Source organism: Armigeres subalbatus, chromosome 2, assembly GCF_024139115.2.
Source record: "Armigeres subalbatus isolate Guangzhou_Male chromosome 2, GZ_Asu_2, whole genome shotgun sequence".
NCBI lineage: Eukaryota > Metazoa > Arthropoda > Insecta > Diptera > Culicidae > Armigeres > Armigeres subalbatus.
This window is the reverse complement of record NC_085140.1, coordinates 107,563,668-107,577,745: the sequence shown is the minus strand read 5'-3', so window position 1 is coordinate 107,577,745 and position 14,078 is coordinate 107,563,668. Positions and strand designations below refer to the sequence as shown.

Below are 14,078 nucleotides of genomic sequence, written 5' to 3'. Positions count from 1 at the left end.
TTTTCTCTGACATCACGATCGTCCGCACTGACATTGAATGTGAGCAATTAGTAGAGAAGAAGAATGCAGCATGGGCGAGAATTCTGCAACACCGTTCGAGGGCGAACGAATCACGATACAAACGGGCGCGGAACAGACAAAACTCGATTTTCCAGATGAAAAAGCCCCAATAGGAAGATCGATGCCATGACAAGACAGCGCAACTGTACCGCGCTAATAACGCACGACAGTTCTATGAGAAACTGAACCGTTCACGTAAGGGCCAAGTGCCCCAGCCTGATATGGGTAGGAGCATAATTACGAACGAGCGTGAGGTGATTCGGTGGCGGCAGCACTACAAAGAGCACCTGAATGGCGATGTGGCAGACAACGATGGCGGCATGTTGACGAACCTGTGAAACGAACATTTTCCTGCTCCGCATCTCCAGGAAATCCAGGAGGAGATCGGCCGGCTACCAGGACCAACTACCACTACTACCTACACGGTGGTGTGGCACTGGCTATAGCGTTGCATTAGGTAAAATCAAGGTTTGGGAGAATGAGGTTCTGCCATAAGAAGCAGCCGGAAAGTGTCGTTTTGTAATCCAGTAAACATCTGAACAATCAAGAAACCCTAGCTACTAGAACTTATTTTTTTACAAGCAGTTTACCTCAGTTGACGCTAGACGGATTTTCACTCTTCCATCAATTCGGTATCCCAAGAGATCATGGGCTCCACCAATATAGATTCGGTGCACGGAATTCCACGGAGGACCAGGATTCCAAAACTGGAGCTTTCGTATACGAATGACGCTATCGGAGTGGAACATACCCTGACGGAAGACGCCCCTGACGTGGCGGTAAAAAGGTAAAATCCATTATTATCAGTTTCCTGGGAGACGATTATCTCGAAATTATCCGTGAAAACAAACGCCGGAACAGATGTGGAAGGTGCCAGAAAACTCTTTTGCCAAGAAATCACTTGCGACGCAAAATGCGTTTGAAGATGAAGGAAGGTGAATCTATGCGAAATCATTTGGTGTGTTTCGATGACTTTATTCGACAACTACGGGGGACTGGAGCTTAACTGAAGGAGCCTGACATGGTGGTTACATTGTTCGGGACACTTCCAGAATCATACGACCCATTGGTAACAGCCCTGGAAGATCTCGGTGATGATGATCTGACGCTAGATGTGATGCAGCCTTTTGGGTGAAGAGGTGAAGCAACACGACCGATATCAAGAAGGCACGAACGACAAGTCTACTGCTTTTGTTGGTAATAAGGATCGAGAAAAATTCGAAGAAATTTGCAGGCAAGTGCCACTGAAGCGGTAAGAAAGGACACATGAAAAAGGACTGTCATCTGCAGGTTCCAAACGAAGCAAACGTGGCAACTGGAAGAAAGAGAGTAAATTTCCCGGCCGGTCGCAAACGAGGACATCGGAGCGGCGAAGGACGATCAAGCGATTACCTGGTGATCGACGCTGCAGTATTCTCATCGTTGTGCATATTGTCCAAACATGTCTTTATCAACGTTGCTAAAGATGGCCGAACTTTGGAAGCACGAAAGAAGGGCATCATTGAAGGATTCACCAAAAAATGAGTTTCCATGAAAATCAACGACGTTTTGTTCATACCGATATAACCTGGTGTCGGTTAAGAAACTAGCCAAGGCAGGGATCTCGGTATGTACTATTCTGTGATAATCAAGCTACTTTGCGGAAGGATGACACGGTGTTTACCTTCTTAACCGAAGTCCAACGGCAGCTCTTCCACTAAAGTCGACCCATGCGGAGGTGTAGATACGGAAGCCCAATCTGGAGAAGCTACGTATTTTCGGTTGTCGGGTGTTTCCCTGGATACCAGGCCAACAGCGAAAGAAACTAGACGCTAAAAGTATTGAAGTAGGTTTGTCATGGTAAGATACGAACTAGAGGGTCTTGTTCGAGAAATCCCGGGATATCCCGGGATGTAATGCATCCCGGATCCCGGGATTTTTCATGCAAATCCCGAGATTTCCCGAAAATAAAAAATACATGATAACAAAAATATATAAGATAAATTAATGAATGTATGTTCTGCATAATTGCACCGATTCTAGTTTGTTAGCCCATCGGCTTTTATTTTCCCGCATGTCTTATGCACACTAGAGTGATTCAAATTTTGACTTTTTTGCTCCCCTATGCTTAAACGATGGCATTTGCTACTTTAATAATCGTCCTAAATTTTTAGGTAATTTGGATGTAATTTGACTGAGCACAAGCAATTTGAAGCTTGTATGAAAATTACTATGAAAACAGCAACTTTTGCGAAAAACCGTTCCCCATCATTGCCCATTAAGCTCTAAAAATGTATGAATACGTTAGCAATATGGGAAATTTAACAAGGGAAAACATCGTCGTTGTTGCTAAACAATTTGATGCTGGCAACAAAAGTTATTAGGGAAATACTGAATCGTGGGAAATTCAATTTAACACGTAAAAGAATAACATCAATATCAATAATGAGCATTTTTGTTTTCTTTATAATTTTGCTCACAAACAACAACAACTGACTTTCAGCTAAGGATCCATTCTATAATAGCGATGCGTTAAATATATTCAAATAGATTCCGGGATGCTTCACGAAACGATCCTTTACATAAGTGGCAATTCTCATAGTAATTTTCATATAACCTTCAAATGGCACGTGCACAATCAAATTACATCCAAATCAGCTAAAAATTTGGGAGGACTATTAAAACAGCAAAAACAATCGTTTAAGCACAGGGGAGCGAAAAAGTCAAAATTTGAATCACTCTATTGCACACCCATACACCCAAACATACACAAACAAGCAATCACAGATATCTTCTCAATTCGTCGAGAGAGTGATGAGTAACAATATAGGTCTCCTAGCCTTCTGACTATTTTGTTTTTGGAGCGAACGTACAGCTGATGAAAATAAGGAATCAGCTTTCCAGATTTCACAATAATCGAAGTGCCATCCGATGTGCGATCAACTGCGGCTACGAAATTGTGTTCAATGTCACAACTCGTTAACAGCTGTTCCACGGATTGCTTTATCTTCTCCGCCGGAAACGATCGGTAAAGCCGAAGTTACGTTCTTCATCGAAGTCCCTCAAGTCCAAGACGATTATGTCGGAATAAAAATTTTCAGATAATGATGACGACGATTGTTTCAACGACATCAATGGTAGTGAAAAATCAGATGACGAACTCAATTCGTTCTCATTTGGTAATATCTGAACTTATATTATATTGATTTTCTTAACCAATTGTTGAATTTAATTCATGATTATATAAAACCGATTTTGGAGAAACTTTCAAACGAATCCGAAACATTGTTCGAATTCCAGAGGAAGGATGAAAACCGGTTTAGGGAACAACTTCAACTCGTTCAGGATGTTCTGAAAACTAGTGAACTGTGAAATCGCTCCATAAGAATAAAAGTACGTACATAATCAAAAATTATCTGGATCTGGTTCAATCGATATTCGACGCTCTCCAGCCGTTGGGGTGGTATCGGAGGCGTTGAAGGGTCGTGACGTAATGTTGTTGACTAGACTTTTTGCTATCTGAACTGAATAGCCAGCAAAACCCTTTCACTTTGAAATTGCACGATGCAATTCTAAAACGAGTAGATGAGCGTCGAGACATCAAGAGATGAGATGGCTTCAAAGTAAAGAAAGGTAATTTTCGAATTCTGCTGAGCTTTCGATCGCTTCCCGTCACTAGCTGATTAAGTTTGTGTAAGTTGCCGATCCAACCTTATCTTCTGAATCTGACGGGAACAAGGCATCATCTCTCATAGAAGTGTTGTAAGCTATGAACCAGAAACAGATAAATGCGTCGTAGCTTGAATAATTTCATCAATAAGGAGCATGCTCTGTTTGAAGTAACTGATGAACTAGTATCGAGTCTGGAGAAGGTTTTCATGGCATTGAAGTCCATTAAACCCACTTCGATTGATATACCCAACCAGGGACTGTTAGATTTTCATACACTTCTGTATAAGGACCTACCAAAACCTGTATAAGAACTGGGCATATGCAACATTGTTAGATTCTTATACAATATAAGATCACAAACAAAAATTGTAAGAAAAGCTTGCGAAATTGTAAAGTTCATATAATACTTGTAAAAGAATCTAGCGTTTTGGCATATGCCCAGTTCTCATACAGGTTTTGGTAGGTTCTTATACAGAATTGTTAGAAAATCTACCAATCACCGGTTGAGCGAGCAGGTGTTCTCTGATTCTAATTCTAAAATAACTAATAAGAATTCTTTATTGTCGGATACAAGCATCAACGCCTTAACATTTATTAAACCGTATTGCAAGCGAGTAGACAAGTGGCGAATCGTTAGTAATTTGACCTGATACATATTTTACCATTCTTAAATATGTTATAAATATATGAAATTGAAATTTGCAAGTATTTTTACTTTTATCCCGGGAAAAATTTAATCCCGGATCCCGGGATTTTTTATAGTCCGGGAAACAAGACCCTTTAATACGAACCGAACGGCTATCGGCTTTGTGATCGAACCCGACAGACACGATTCAAATATGACGTCTACTACTTTTTGTGATTTCAAGAACCCCCCCCCCCCTCTGTCACTTTTTGTGCATACCTAGTACATATATGTACTGTCACAAAATTTTAGACCCCCTCTCCCTAAAACCTGTGACGTCATTTTTTAACGACCCCATTGTCCGTCCAGTATTCATACGAAAAAGAGGGGGGGAAAAGAACTTGTAATCGAACTTGAAATGCCAACGATGATGAGACAGCAGCCAGACCATGCAGATGAATCCAATGATAAAGAAGAGCAAGAGTGCCAGGGCCAGTCAGACCGGCGCTCCCTTCGCAAATAGAAAACCACAAGTCCGTAGGACAAATGTTGGTGAGGCGCAGCGAACGGGAGCGCACATTACCTGGTAACTAGATTCGAACTAATTAGAATTCGGGGCCCTCCTTAGCCGTGCGGTGAGACGCGCGGCTACAAAGTAAGACCAAGCTGAGGGTGGCTGAGTTCGATTCCCAGTGCCGATCTGAGCAGTTTTCGGATTTGTAATTGTCTCCACTTCCCTGGGCATAAAAGTATCATCGTGTTAGCCTCACGATATACGAATGCAAAAATGGTAACTTGGCTTAGAAACCTCGCAGTTAATAACTGTGGAAGTGCTTAATGAACACTAAGCTGCGAGGCGACTCTGTCCCCGTGTGGTGATGTAATGCCGATAAGAAGTAAAAAATAACGCCTGGGAACTGACGATCTGTCCGAAAAATATTAAGCCACTTTAATACAAGTGGTGTTCCGACTGAAGGAAAACGACATTTGCCAACCGATTCGCTATAATGCCCGCCTTGTAGCAAAGGCAGGAGAGCGCAACCTGGTCAAGATTGCCGATTGCTGAAATCCCTGTACTGCCCCTATTCGCATAAGCGTTCCATGTCAGTTTTCTTCAACTTGAGTAATATACCGTTGAATTGTTTTAACTCGTTTTACATGGAGAAATACAAAAATTCTAATAATAATCTTTCTGAAAATTTGGCCTAATATTCTTCTCCTGTATACATTGCCATGGAACTATTGAATGGACGATAATTATGTTTATTTGTTGTGCAAAAGAGTATAAAAATCTGGAATGTGACTGTTATGCGAAGAAATAGCAAGATGGGACTTCACAAGTGGGTTTTGATTTTGATTGGACCACCCTTACAGGCGCTCTTATTCAATTTTGGACCACCAAGAGGAATTTGCACTCAGTGGTCCAAAATATGATCCGTCGAACTGGTGGTCCAAAATACCTCCCTTACCCTATAGCGCTAGTTGCAGTAACTTGAACTAAATTATTGGAATTTTGTTATCACTTAGCCTAGGTTTCTAAAACTATAGCTATAAATCCGTTAATTTATACTCCGTTAGAACTTATACAAAGAACCATTGGGCAGAGTTGTAGAAGAAACTTCGTACAAGAAGTCCACCATGCAACACATTTTGAAATGTAGTAGATGCAGAATGGGCTTCCGACACTGAAGATCGGAAATCCATTAGCGGATATATGTTTCAAGTGTTTGGGTGTACGGTAACCTGGTGCAGTAAAAACCAGACCACTGTCGCCACTTCGTCTTGCGATGCAGAGTACGTTGCACGCAGATATTAAGCATCATTTTGTGCGTGATCATGTGTCCTCAGGGACTTCAAAGATTGAATCAATAAGGACTCAAGACCAAGTGGCGGATATTTTTACAAAGTAGTTCAACAGATTAAATACCCTGAGAACGGCACTACAATTAATCGATTCAGCGGGGGTGTAATCAAGCTGACATTTGATTTTGAACAATCAAGATACCCTAGCTACGCCATGTCTCTAGTTACTAGAACTTGTTTCTTTAGTTAGTTTACAATAAACCTCAGCTAGCTTAAGCTAGACGCATTTTCACTCTTTCATCAATTCGGTATCCCAAGACTAGCGATAAGCTGGATTGTAGAAACTACCACACAATCACATTGCTGAACGCCTCCTACAAGATACTCTCCAAATTTGATGCAGTCGACGTGCCCACATATCATCTATTCATCGAATTCAAAACCGCATATGATAGAATCGATCGAGACTAGCTATGGCAGCTAATGCACGAACACGGATTCCCGGATAAACTGCTACGGTTGATCAAGGCGATAATGGATCAGGTGATGAGTTCCTTTGAAACGCTCAGAGGGTTACGGCAAGGTGATGGTCTTTCGTGTCTGCTATTCAACATCGCTTTGGAGGGAGTAATACGCAGGTCAGGGATCGACACGAGTGATACGAATTTCACGAAGTCCGTCAAGTATTATGGCACGTAATTTTGAGAAGATGGAGGAAGCCTACATCAGACTGAAGAGCGAAGCTAACCGGATTGGTCTAGTCTCGGTCTAGTCATCAACACGTCGAAGACGAAGTATAGAAAGAGGTTCAAGAGAAGACAATAATGTGAGCCACCCATCACGAGTTTGTATCAGTGTACTTTTGCTTACCGGTGACTGACGAAAATGATGCCAGCAGACAAATTCGGAAATGGATCGTGGCTGGAAACCGTACATACTTTGAACTCCGCAAACCTACAAAACGCTCATTAGACCGGTAATCCTCTACGGACACAAGACCTGGACGATTCTCGTGGAGGACCAACGCGCACTTTGAGATTTCAAAAGAAAAGTGCTGCGTACCATCTATGGTGGGGTGCAGATAACGGACGGTACGTGGAGGAGGCAAATGAACCATGATTGCCAGAATGTCGAAACGTAATCCGGATAAAATGGTTCTCAACAACGATCCGACGGGCACCACAAGGCAAGATGTGCAGCGAGCAAAGTGGATCGATTAGGTGGAGGACGATTTATGAACCCTCCGTAGACTGCGTGGTTGGCGACGTGCAGCCATGGACCGAGCTGAATGGAGAAGACTTTTATGCACTGCACAGGCTACTTCGGCGACCTTAGTCTGAGAGTGAGTGGGCTGGTCACTTAGTGCGAGTGTCGGATAAAAAATAGCCAAAACAATATTCAACCGACAACGGAATGAAGGCCGGGGACTTCGTGAAAAGCCGCAAAAACGCTGCAGCACGCAATGGAACCAGTTAGGGGAAACTGGGGAAACATCACCCAAAACCGACGATTATGAAGCTCGGCAATAAGTCAGGCATAGGTGTATCGATGCTGACGCCAACCAGATACTAGGACGGTTTGCAAAAATCGCAGGCCTGAATCTGATTACCCAGCACTTTATACAATTTTTCAAGATTCTGGACAAACAAGCAGATAGGTAGCATTACAAACCTTAAATGTGCACTGTATATTGAATTGAGTAACAAGACTAGCAATTTGCTATTATACTGCGTGTAACCGCATAGTTGTCTCATCTTCGCTGGATTTCCTCTTCATGTGGGACAGTAATTTATGCGATTACAGGCAGTATTAGGTTCTGCAGCATGACGTCACGAATGAATTCGGTCCTCGTCAAATGAACTTTTTTGACAGTTCAGTAGTACTTTCCACTGACTCCGACAAGGTTCGAGTTCGTGATTGGTTGGCTGCCCCCGAGTCCAACGCGAAGTACTACTAATCTGTCATCAGTTTGAGGTTAGATACAGACGCTGCAGAACCTAATAATGGAACTGCAGAAAAATGAAGTTATTTGTAATACACATGACAAATCCTAATACACTGGTGGAAATAAGTATAAAGACAAGCTCGGTTTCCATACAAAATGGCCATCTTTGGAAGTCAATATCTCGATTCTTAGCGATTCGATTGGGCTGATTTTTTGCCAACAAGCCTAAAATGACTTGAATTTTTATTCAATGATAGCTACATTTATGCATATATTCTGGTTATACGCGTTTCTGTTGGAAATAATTATAAAGACAGTTCCGTTGTATGGAGCTCCATATAAAAAAGTGGTGTCTTTATAGTTATTTCCAGATTTTGAGGTCAAAATCGACAGAGGTGTATACAATTTACTCAAAGATCGAAAGTTCAAGTTGAAAACAGGTGCCTAGTAAAATTTCAGCCAAATCGAATCGCTACGAATCGAGATATCGATCCTCAATCATGATGAAAATGTATGAAAATCATGCTTGTCTTTATACTTATTTCCGGCGGTATAGTACGCGTGTTATATTAAACAGCTTCAAAAGTGATAAAAGATTCAAGAAAAAACGAAGAAACTCTTGTTTGTATTCAAAATAAAATAAAAATAAAACTATTATTGGTTTAGATTTCAATACTCACTCTTCGTGCCGTCGCTGTTATCACGGAACCGCCGTCCGCCGGGCAGAAGTGGCACCACGCCACACACTCTGTACGGCTGACTTTTCTCCGGGCTAACCACCGCTGGCAACTGTCGTCCTTTTCGACTGGTAGGCGCTGGTTGGCTATTTGTTTAGCTTCAAATTGGGGGGTTGACTGTCGCTTCTCCGATGGTTACACTGCTGCTGGTAGTTGTGGTGGCGATGGTTGTTTCTTGATCGATCAATTCAATTCTCGGTTTCCCCGTCTCAAGAGATGTCGTAAATGCGTGCTGAGTTGTTTTGTTATAACTTCCCCCGATTCCTCAATACTTTTTTCCTTAACACTTGTTTTCTTTTTTTCTTTTGTTCGTTTTGTTCTCAAACAAAAAAAAATTGAAAAAAATAAAACGTGGAGATCACAATTGCATTACGAATATTTTCTTTTTTTTAAGGCTTTTTGTCTCGATAACACTAAGATTAATGTCGCGATTTCTTGGTTTCGGTGAAAGATTTTTTCAAATTTGTTGAGTATTTTTCCGTTAATTGTGGTTTGTAAAGAAACAATATTGATGAGTAGTGTTTGATTTTCTGTTTGGTTGCTTTTTGTAGGTGTAGATTCAATTATACTGCTTTTTAGTCTAAAATAGCGGTTTTTAGTTACACAAGCTGCAAGGAGAAGATAAAAGAAACAAATTTTAGAATATTGATTTATAACTTGGTTGCTCTTGTTTTAAATGGATGAATTGATATTCAGCATGTGAAACAGCATTCACGTGTCTGGGTGAAATTACAACCCACAAATGTCTACTCTTTAGTTAGATAATTAATTTGATTTAAACCGTATGTCAATTAGCTCGTTTTCGCAACCTGAATATGTTTGTGATGATTTATTTGGTCGTAACTTGTGTTTCTAGCACAAAAGACACTTTTACGGAATGAGAAATTTTGGAATTTAAAAAAAAGCAGTATCGCGGTTCGCAATTTACGAAGGATGCCATGCCTAATCTCAAGGCCGAAGCGTCAGTAAAGAGGGAGTAGCCATTGATTCAGAAATATAGATCTCCTGATTACTAACCCCTGACCCCTGTTCTTGGCATTTTTTTTTCATACGAAATGTATCGGTATTTAATTTCAGGGCTTATGGCAGCGGTACGTCTTTGTTATATTTCACATAGTATTCAAAAGCCAGGCATTCACTAACAGTTTATATCTGTGCTGACCAAGTGCAAATGCTTCTAAAGGGGAGATAGTTGGTTGAAGATCAGAAAACTCTACGACATTTTTGGTCTAATAAACTTAATTTGTTTATTGTTAGTATAAAACAAATGGTACATAAATATTGAAATGCAAAAAAAAGGATGGAGATAACCCTGGGGTTGAAATCACAGAAACGGAATTGGTTAGAAAATGAAAAAAGAATAGAATTCAGTATTTTATTGGCAGTCAAATTTTCCAAAAAAAAACGTGCTCTGAAGTTATGACTGTAGTCATCGTTATTAAATTTGTTTCAACTAAGCATTGCACAAATAGAAAAACAACTGAATAATACAAATAAAAAAATAAATGTAAATGATAAGTAAAAGAAACAGTAATAAGAAATGAAATGTAGGAAACAAGATATCTTACGACGGATTCAAATTTTTGTGAAAATTAAAGTGAATTCAGGAGATGTGTAGAAAGGTGAAAGTTGCTTGAATAATCATTCGCGTAAAAGAACCTGCTGGTATTTCAAATAAATCAAAAAACCAATCATAACTTTGCATGTTCCAGAAAATTATTCAGAATCAAATAACCGCAGCTAACTATTCCTTATGGAAACAATACTTTTCACAAACAGAATGAATATTTTTTTTTTTTGCTATAGATTACAATTTTATCTTTAGAAAATATCATGTGCAAAATTTCTAAAGGATTGCAATGCACCCGATAAATCACATTTCCCATTAGTTTCACTCAAAAAATTATTGATCCATGATAAGAAACTAACAAAGACAATGCATAAATAAAAGACAAAAAGCAACAAAAAAAACTCCGACTATCGCCTGTGCTTGCTTCGATTTCTCCATTTTGCTCCCCTTTGCGCATCCCCCATTCCTCTTTTTGTGTGTCAAACGGTGTGCATTCCTTTCGCCACCCGTCTATCACTACCGCCCCGCAGGCAGCGTGTGACCCAAGAACCATGATCGCCGTCGTCCGTCGCATCGCCAGGCAAAAACGACAACCATCGCAAAAAGGGTTACGACGAAGAGGTGCAGGAGATATCGTCGTCGTCGTCGATGGGAACAAGAAAACTCCGTAACAAGTCAAATTTTCACTCGCGGAATTCGGCACCAAAAAACATCGTCTCCGACGAACAAACACTCACTATCGGTTCGCGAAGCCTTCATCTACATTTTCCACCATTTTTTCGATGGAAATTCACACAATTTCAGTGCAAATTTTAGTGAAGAAAAAAACTTACCACGACCAAGCACACACTAACGACACAGTCAGCCATGTCATTAAATTATTTTTTATTATGCGCTTTTATCGACCGATTTTGAACGGCTGCAGATTAGAGTCGACATTCGAGAGGATTGCACTGCGAGTCAAGTCTCGCTTTTTTGACAGCAACTATAGCAGCCAGCTGGCATTATTCTTCTCATTAAAATGTTGAGCATATTCCAAACCTTCGCAAATACATTTAAAAAATATAAAAAATCTTGATTTTTAATTTACTAATCACAATGAATAGTTTTTCAACATGTTCACAAGGCAAATTTCATCCAAATTAATGTAAATAAATAACAACCTGATCAATGTTATGTCAAACCACGACGTGTTTGTGCAACACTCTTTCAACTTGCGTGAGGTTCTGACAGTTCCAGTTCGATCGAAGTAAATGACATTAAACCCCATTAGGGTCTCGCCGACATTTCTCACCAACACGAACGCGGGTTCGTGGTTGCAAACAATCCCATTTGATTTTGCCGTGACAGCTGCTCGTGGTTGCAAACAAACCGAGTAAAAGTGTGAGTGAAACGTGCGTGTACGTACACGATCGCTGAAAGCCTAATGCAGCATAATGTACATAGTTAGAAAAAAGTTCCTAATATTAGGTACTTTTCACTCAAATCGGTGGTTTAGTGCGGCGTATGAGCTGGTGACAAGCGCGGGGTCATCATCATCAATAGACATAGCCCGCTGTCATCATTGAAACGCAGTATGAATTAAAATTATAGCCCGGGACATCCTGGCTACGATCTGGCAGTGGGCTAAACCAGAGTCTATTATATAGAGTTGCGCAAAGAGGATCTTCTTATGGGCCAAACACAATTGGGTTGTTTAGCAAAGAAAAATATGAGGTTTTTTATAGACGAATCCAAGTAAAAATAAGAAGAAGACACACGACGGTGTTAACTTTGACAGATCCTACAGCACAGCATAGGGAGATCATTTTAAAATGCTTATAATAAATTCTAGACAAAATGTAATTAAAATCTGATTGATGTACGGTACGGAAAAAGTTCTGAATTACATATCTGGATCTGGAAGCTTATCTCAATTTTTCGAATATTTTCCAAAAATGTATCTATCATACAGTTCGAAACTTTTCCGTATCATACATCAATCAGATTTTTATTAAATTTTGTCTAGAATTGATTATAAGCATTTTAAAATGATCTCCCTATGCTGTCCTGTAGGATCTGTCAAAGTTAACACCGTCGTGTGTCTTCTTCTTATTTCTACTTGGATTCGTCTATAGTTTAACATAAAGAGCATGCTTTTCTGATCTCCAACATATTTTTATTTTGCTTGTAAACCTTTTATTTTCATTTTTGTATAGCAAACAATAAGCCATTTTAATCGATAGAATGACACTAACATTCATAGAATGACAGTTGGCCCATGCAGCATAAGAACAAATTTTATGTCCCATATAAATTTAAAATCCAAATTAAAAATTGTTCCGGGGCTCCAAAAATTCTGAAAAATTGAGGTTAGGCTCAGTTTTTTATGCAGATTCAGAATATGTAAAAACATATATACCCCTAAACAACCCAATTGATACGTTTGCGTGCGTTTTGACAGTTTTCTCATGCGAAAACTGTCAAAACGCACGCAAACGTATCAATTGTGTTTGGCCCATTACTCTTATTCTGAATGATGCTCTTTAGGGTGGCTCAAAAAACACTTTTTCAAATTTTTTGATGGGCCGCCCTCTTATTCGGTTCTATTTGTTGCCCTGATGCTCTGGACAAATTTTCTGCCAAATCGGTCAACGATTTACTGCGACAGTAGTGCTGGACAATCGTTGTGACCCGTGAGCAGCTTCCCAGCAAACGTAGCTTGAGCGGCGATCCGTTTAAACTCTAGTGGTTCGATGCTAATCAACCGGCACCGCTCCTCGTACGGTGGCAAGTTCGTCGGATCACGCCACCTTAGGGATCGAAGAGCGTATCTTAGAAACTTCCGTTGAACGGCTTCGATCCTAGCGATCCATGTGGTCTGGAAAGGGCACCAAACAACAGCGGATGATTCCAGTATTGATCGCACAAGGGAACAGTACAGTGATCTAAAGCATAACGGATCACGGAATTCACCGGCAATTTTGAAAATAAAACCCAATTGACGATTAGCTCGGGCTACAATGTCATCGTAGTGAGGTCTGTATGTAAGTCCGCTATTCAACTGCCGTCGGTGAGCGAGCAGTGTGAAGAGAGGATGCTGAATTCAGTGGTTCTCAACACATTGTTTCTTATGCGAAACACACTTTCTGTAATCTGGTCGAGAAATGTAAAATTTGAACATTTTTAGTAATACAGGCATACCTCGATAGTACGTACCCCTGTGTAGGTACTATCGAAGCAAAAAAAACTTCGAACAAAAAAAAAGTTTCTGCCTTTTTGTTTATTTAGGAGTAGCAGAATGTTTATAAAACCACCACTGTACTCTAAGCATATTTATATTTTAAATAGTACACAACTGACCAACAGGACTCAGATTTTTTTTTAAATTTGCCTACATGTAGCATTGAGTAAAATCATCGTGTTTGTAAATATGAGGCTACTATTTTTCAATTTTTTACTGCAACTAGCGTGGAGCTGTTCTCTGACCAAAAAGTGTGACATGGGAAAATATCTTTGGCAACATGGCCACTAGATCCCTTTCAACATATTCTCGGCCAAACATAAAGATACTTTTCTAAAAATGTGGGTATTATTCTTCGAAAAACTAACAAATTGCTCCTAGAACGTCCCCTAAAATTCCTAGAAATTATTTAGTTTTTCAGTCTGAAATTATTTTATAACTTTATTTGAAATTTGTTTGGAATA

At 40.0% G+C, this 14,078-nt stretch overlaps 1 protein-coding gene across 5 annotated transcripts in view; it reads right to left on the bottom strand.

Annotated features, from left to right (window-relative positions):
* LOC134210612 (cold shock domain-containing protein E1) overlaps positions 1-11,362 on the bottom strand; it is a 43,132-nt gene extending 31,770 nt beyond the window's left edge. For all 5 annotated transcript variants that reach the window (XM_062686746.1, XM_062686745.1, XM_062686748.1 and 2 more), the window contains exons 1-2: positions 11,225-11,362; positions 8,765-9,429 (exon numbers count right to left, since the gene is read on the bottom strand). The gene's annotated coding sequence lies outside the window, so the exon portion shown is untranslated. The remainder of the gene's footprint in view (positions 1-8,764; positions 9,430-11,224) is intronic.
* Positions 11,363-14,078: the final 2,716 nt, after the last annotated feature.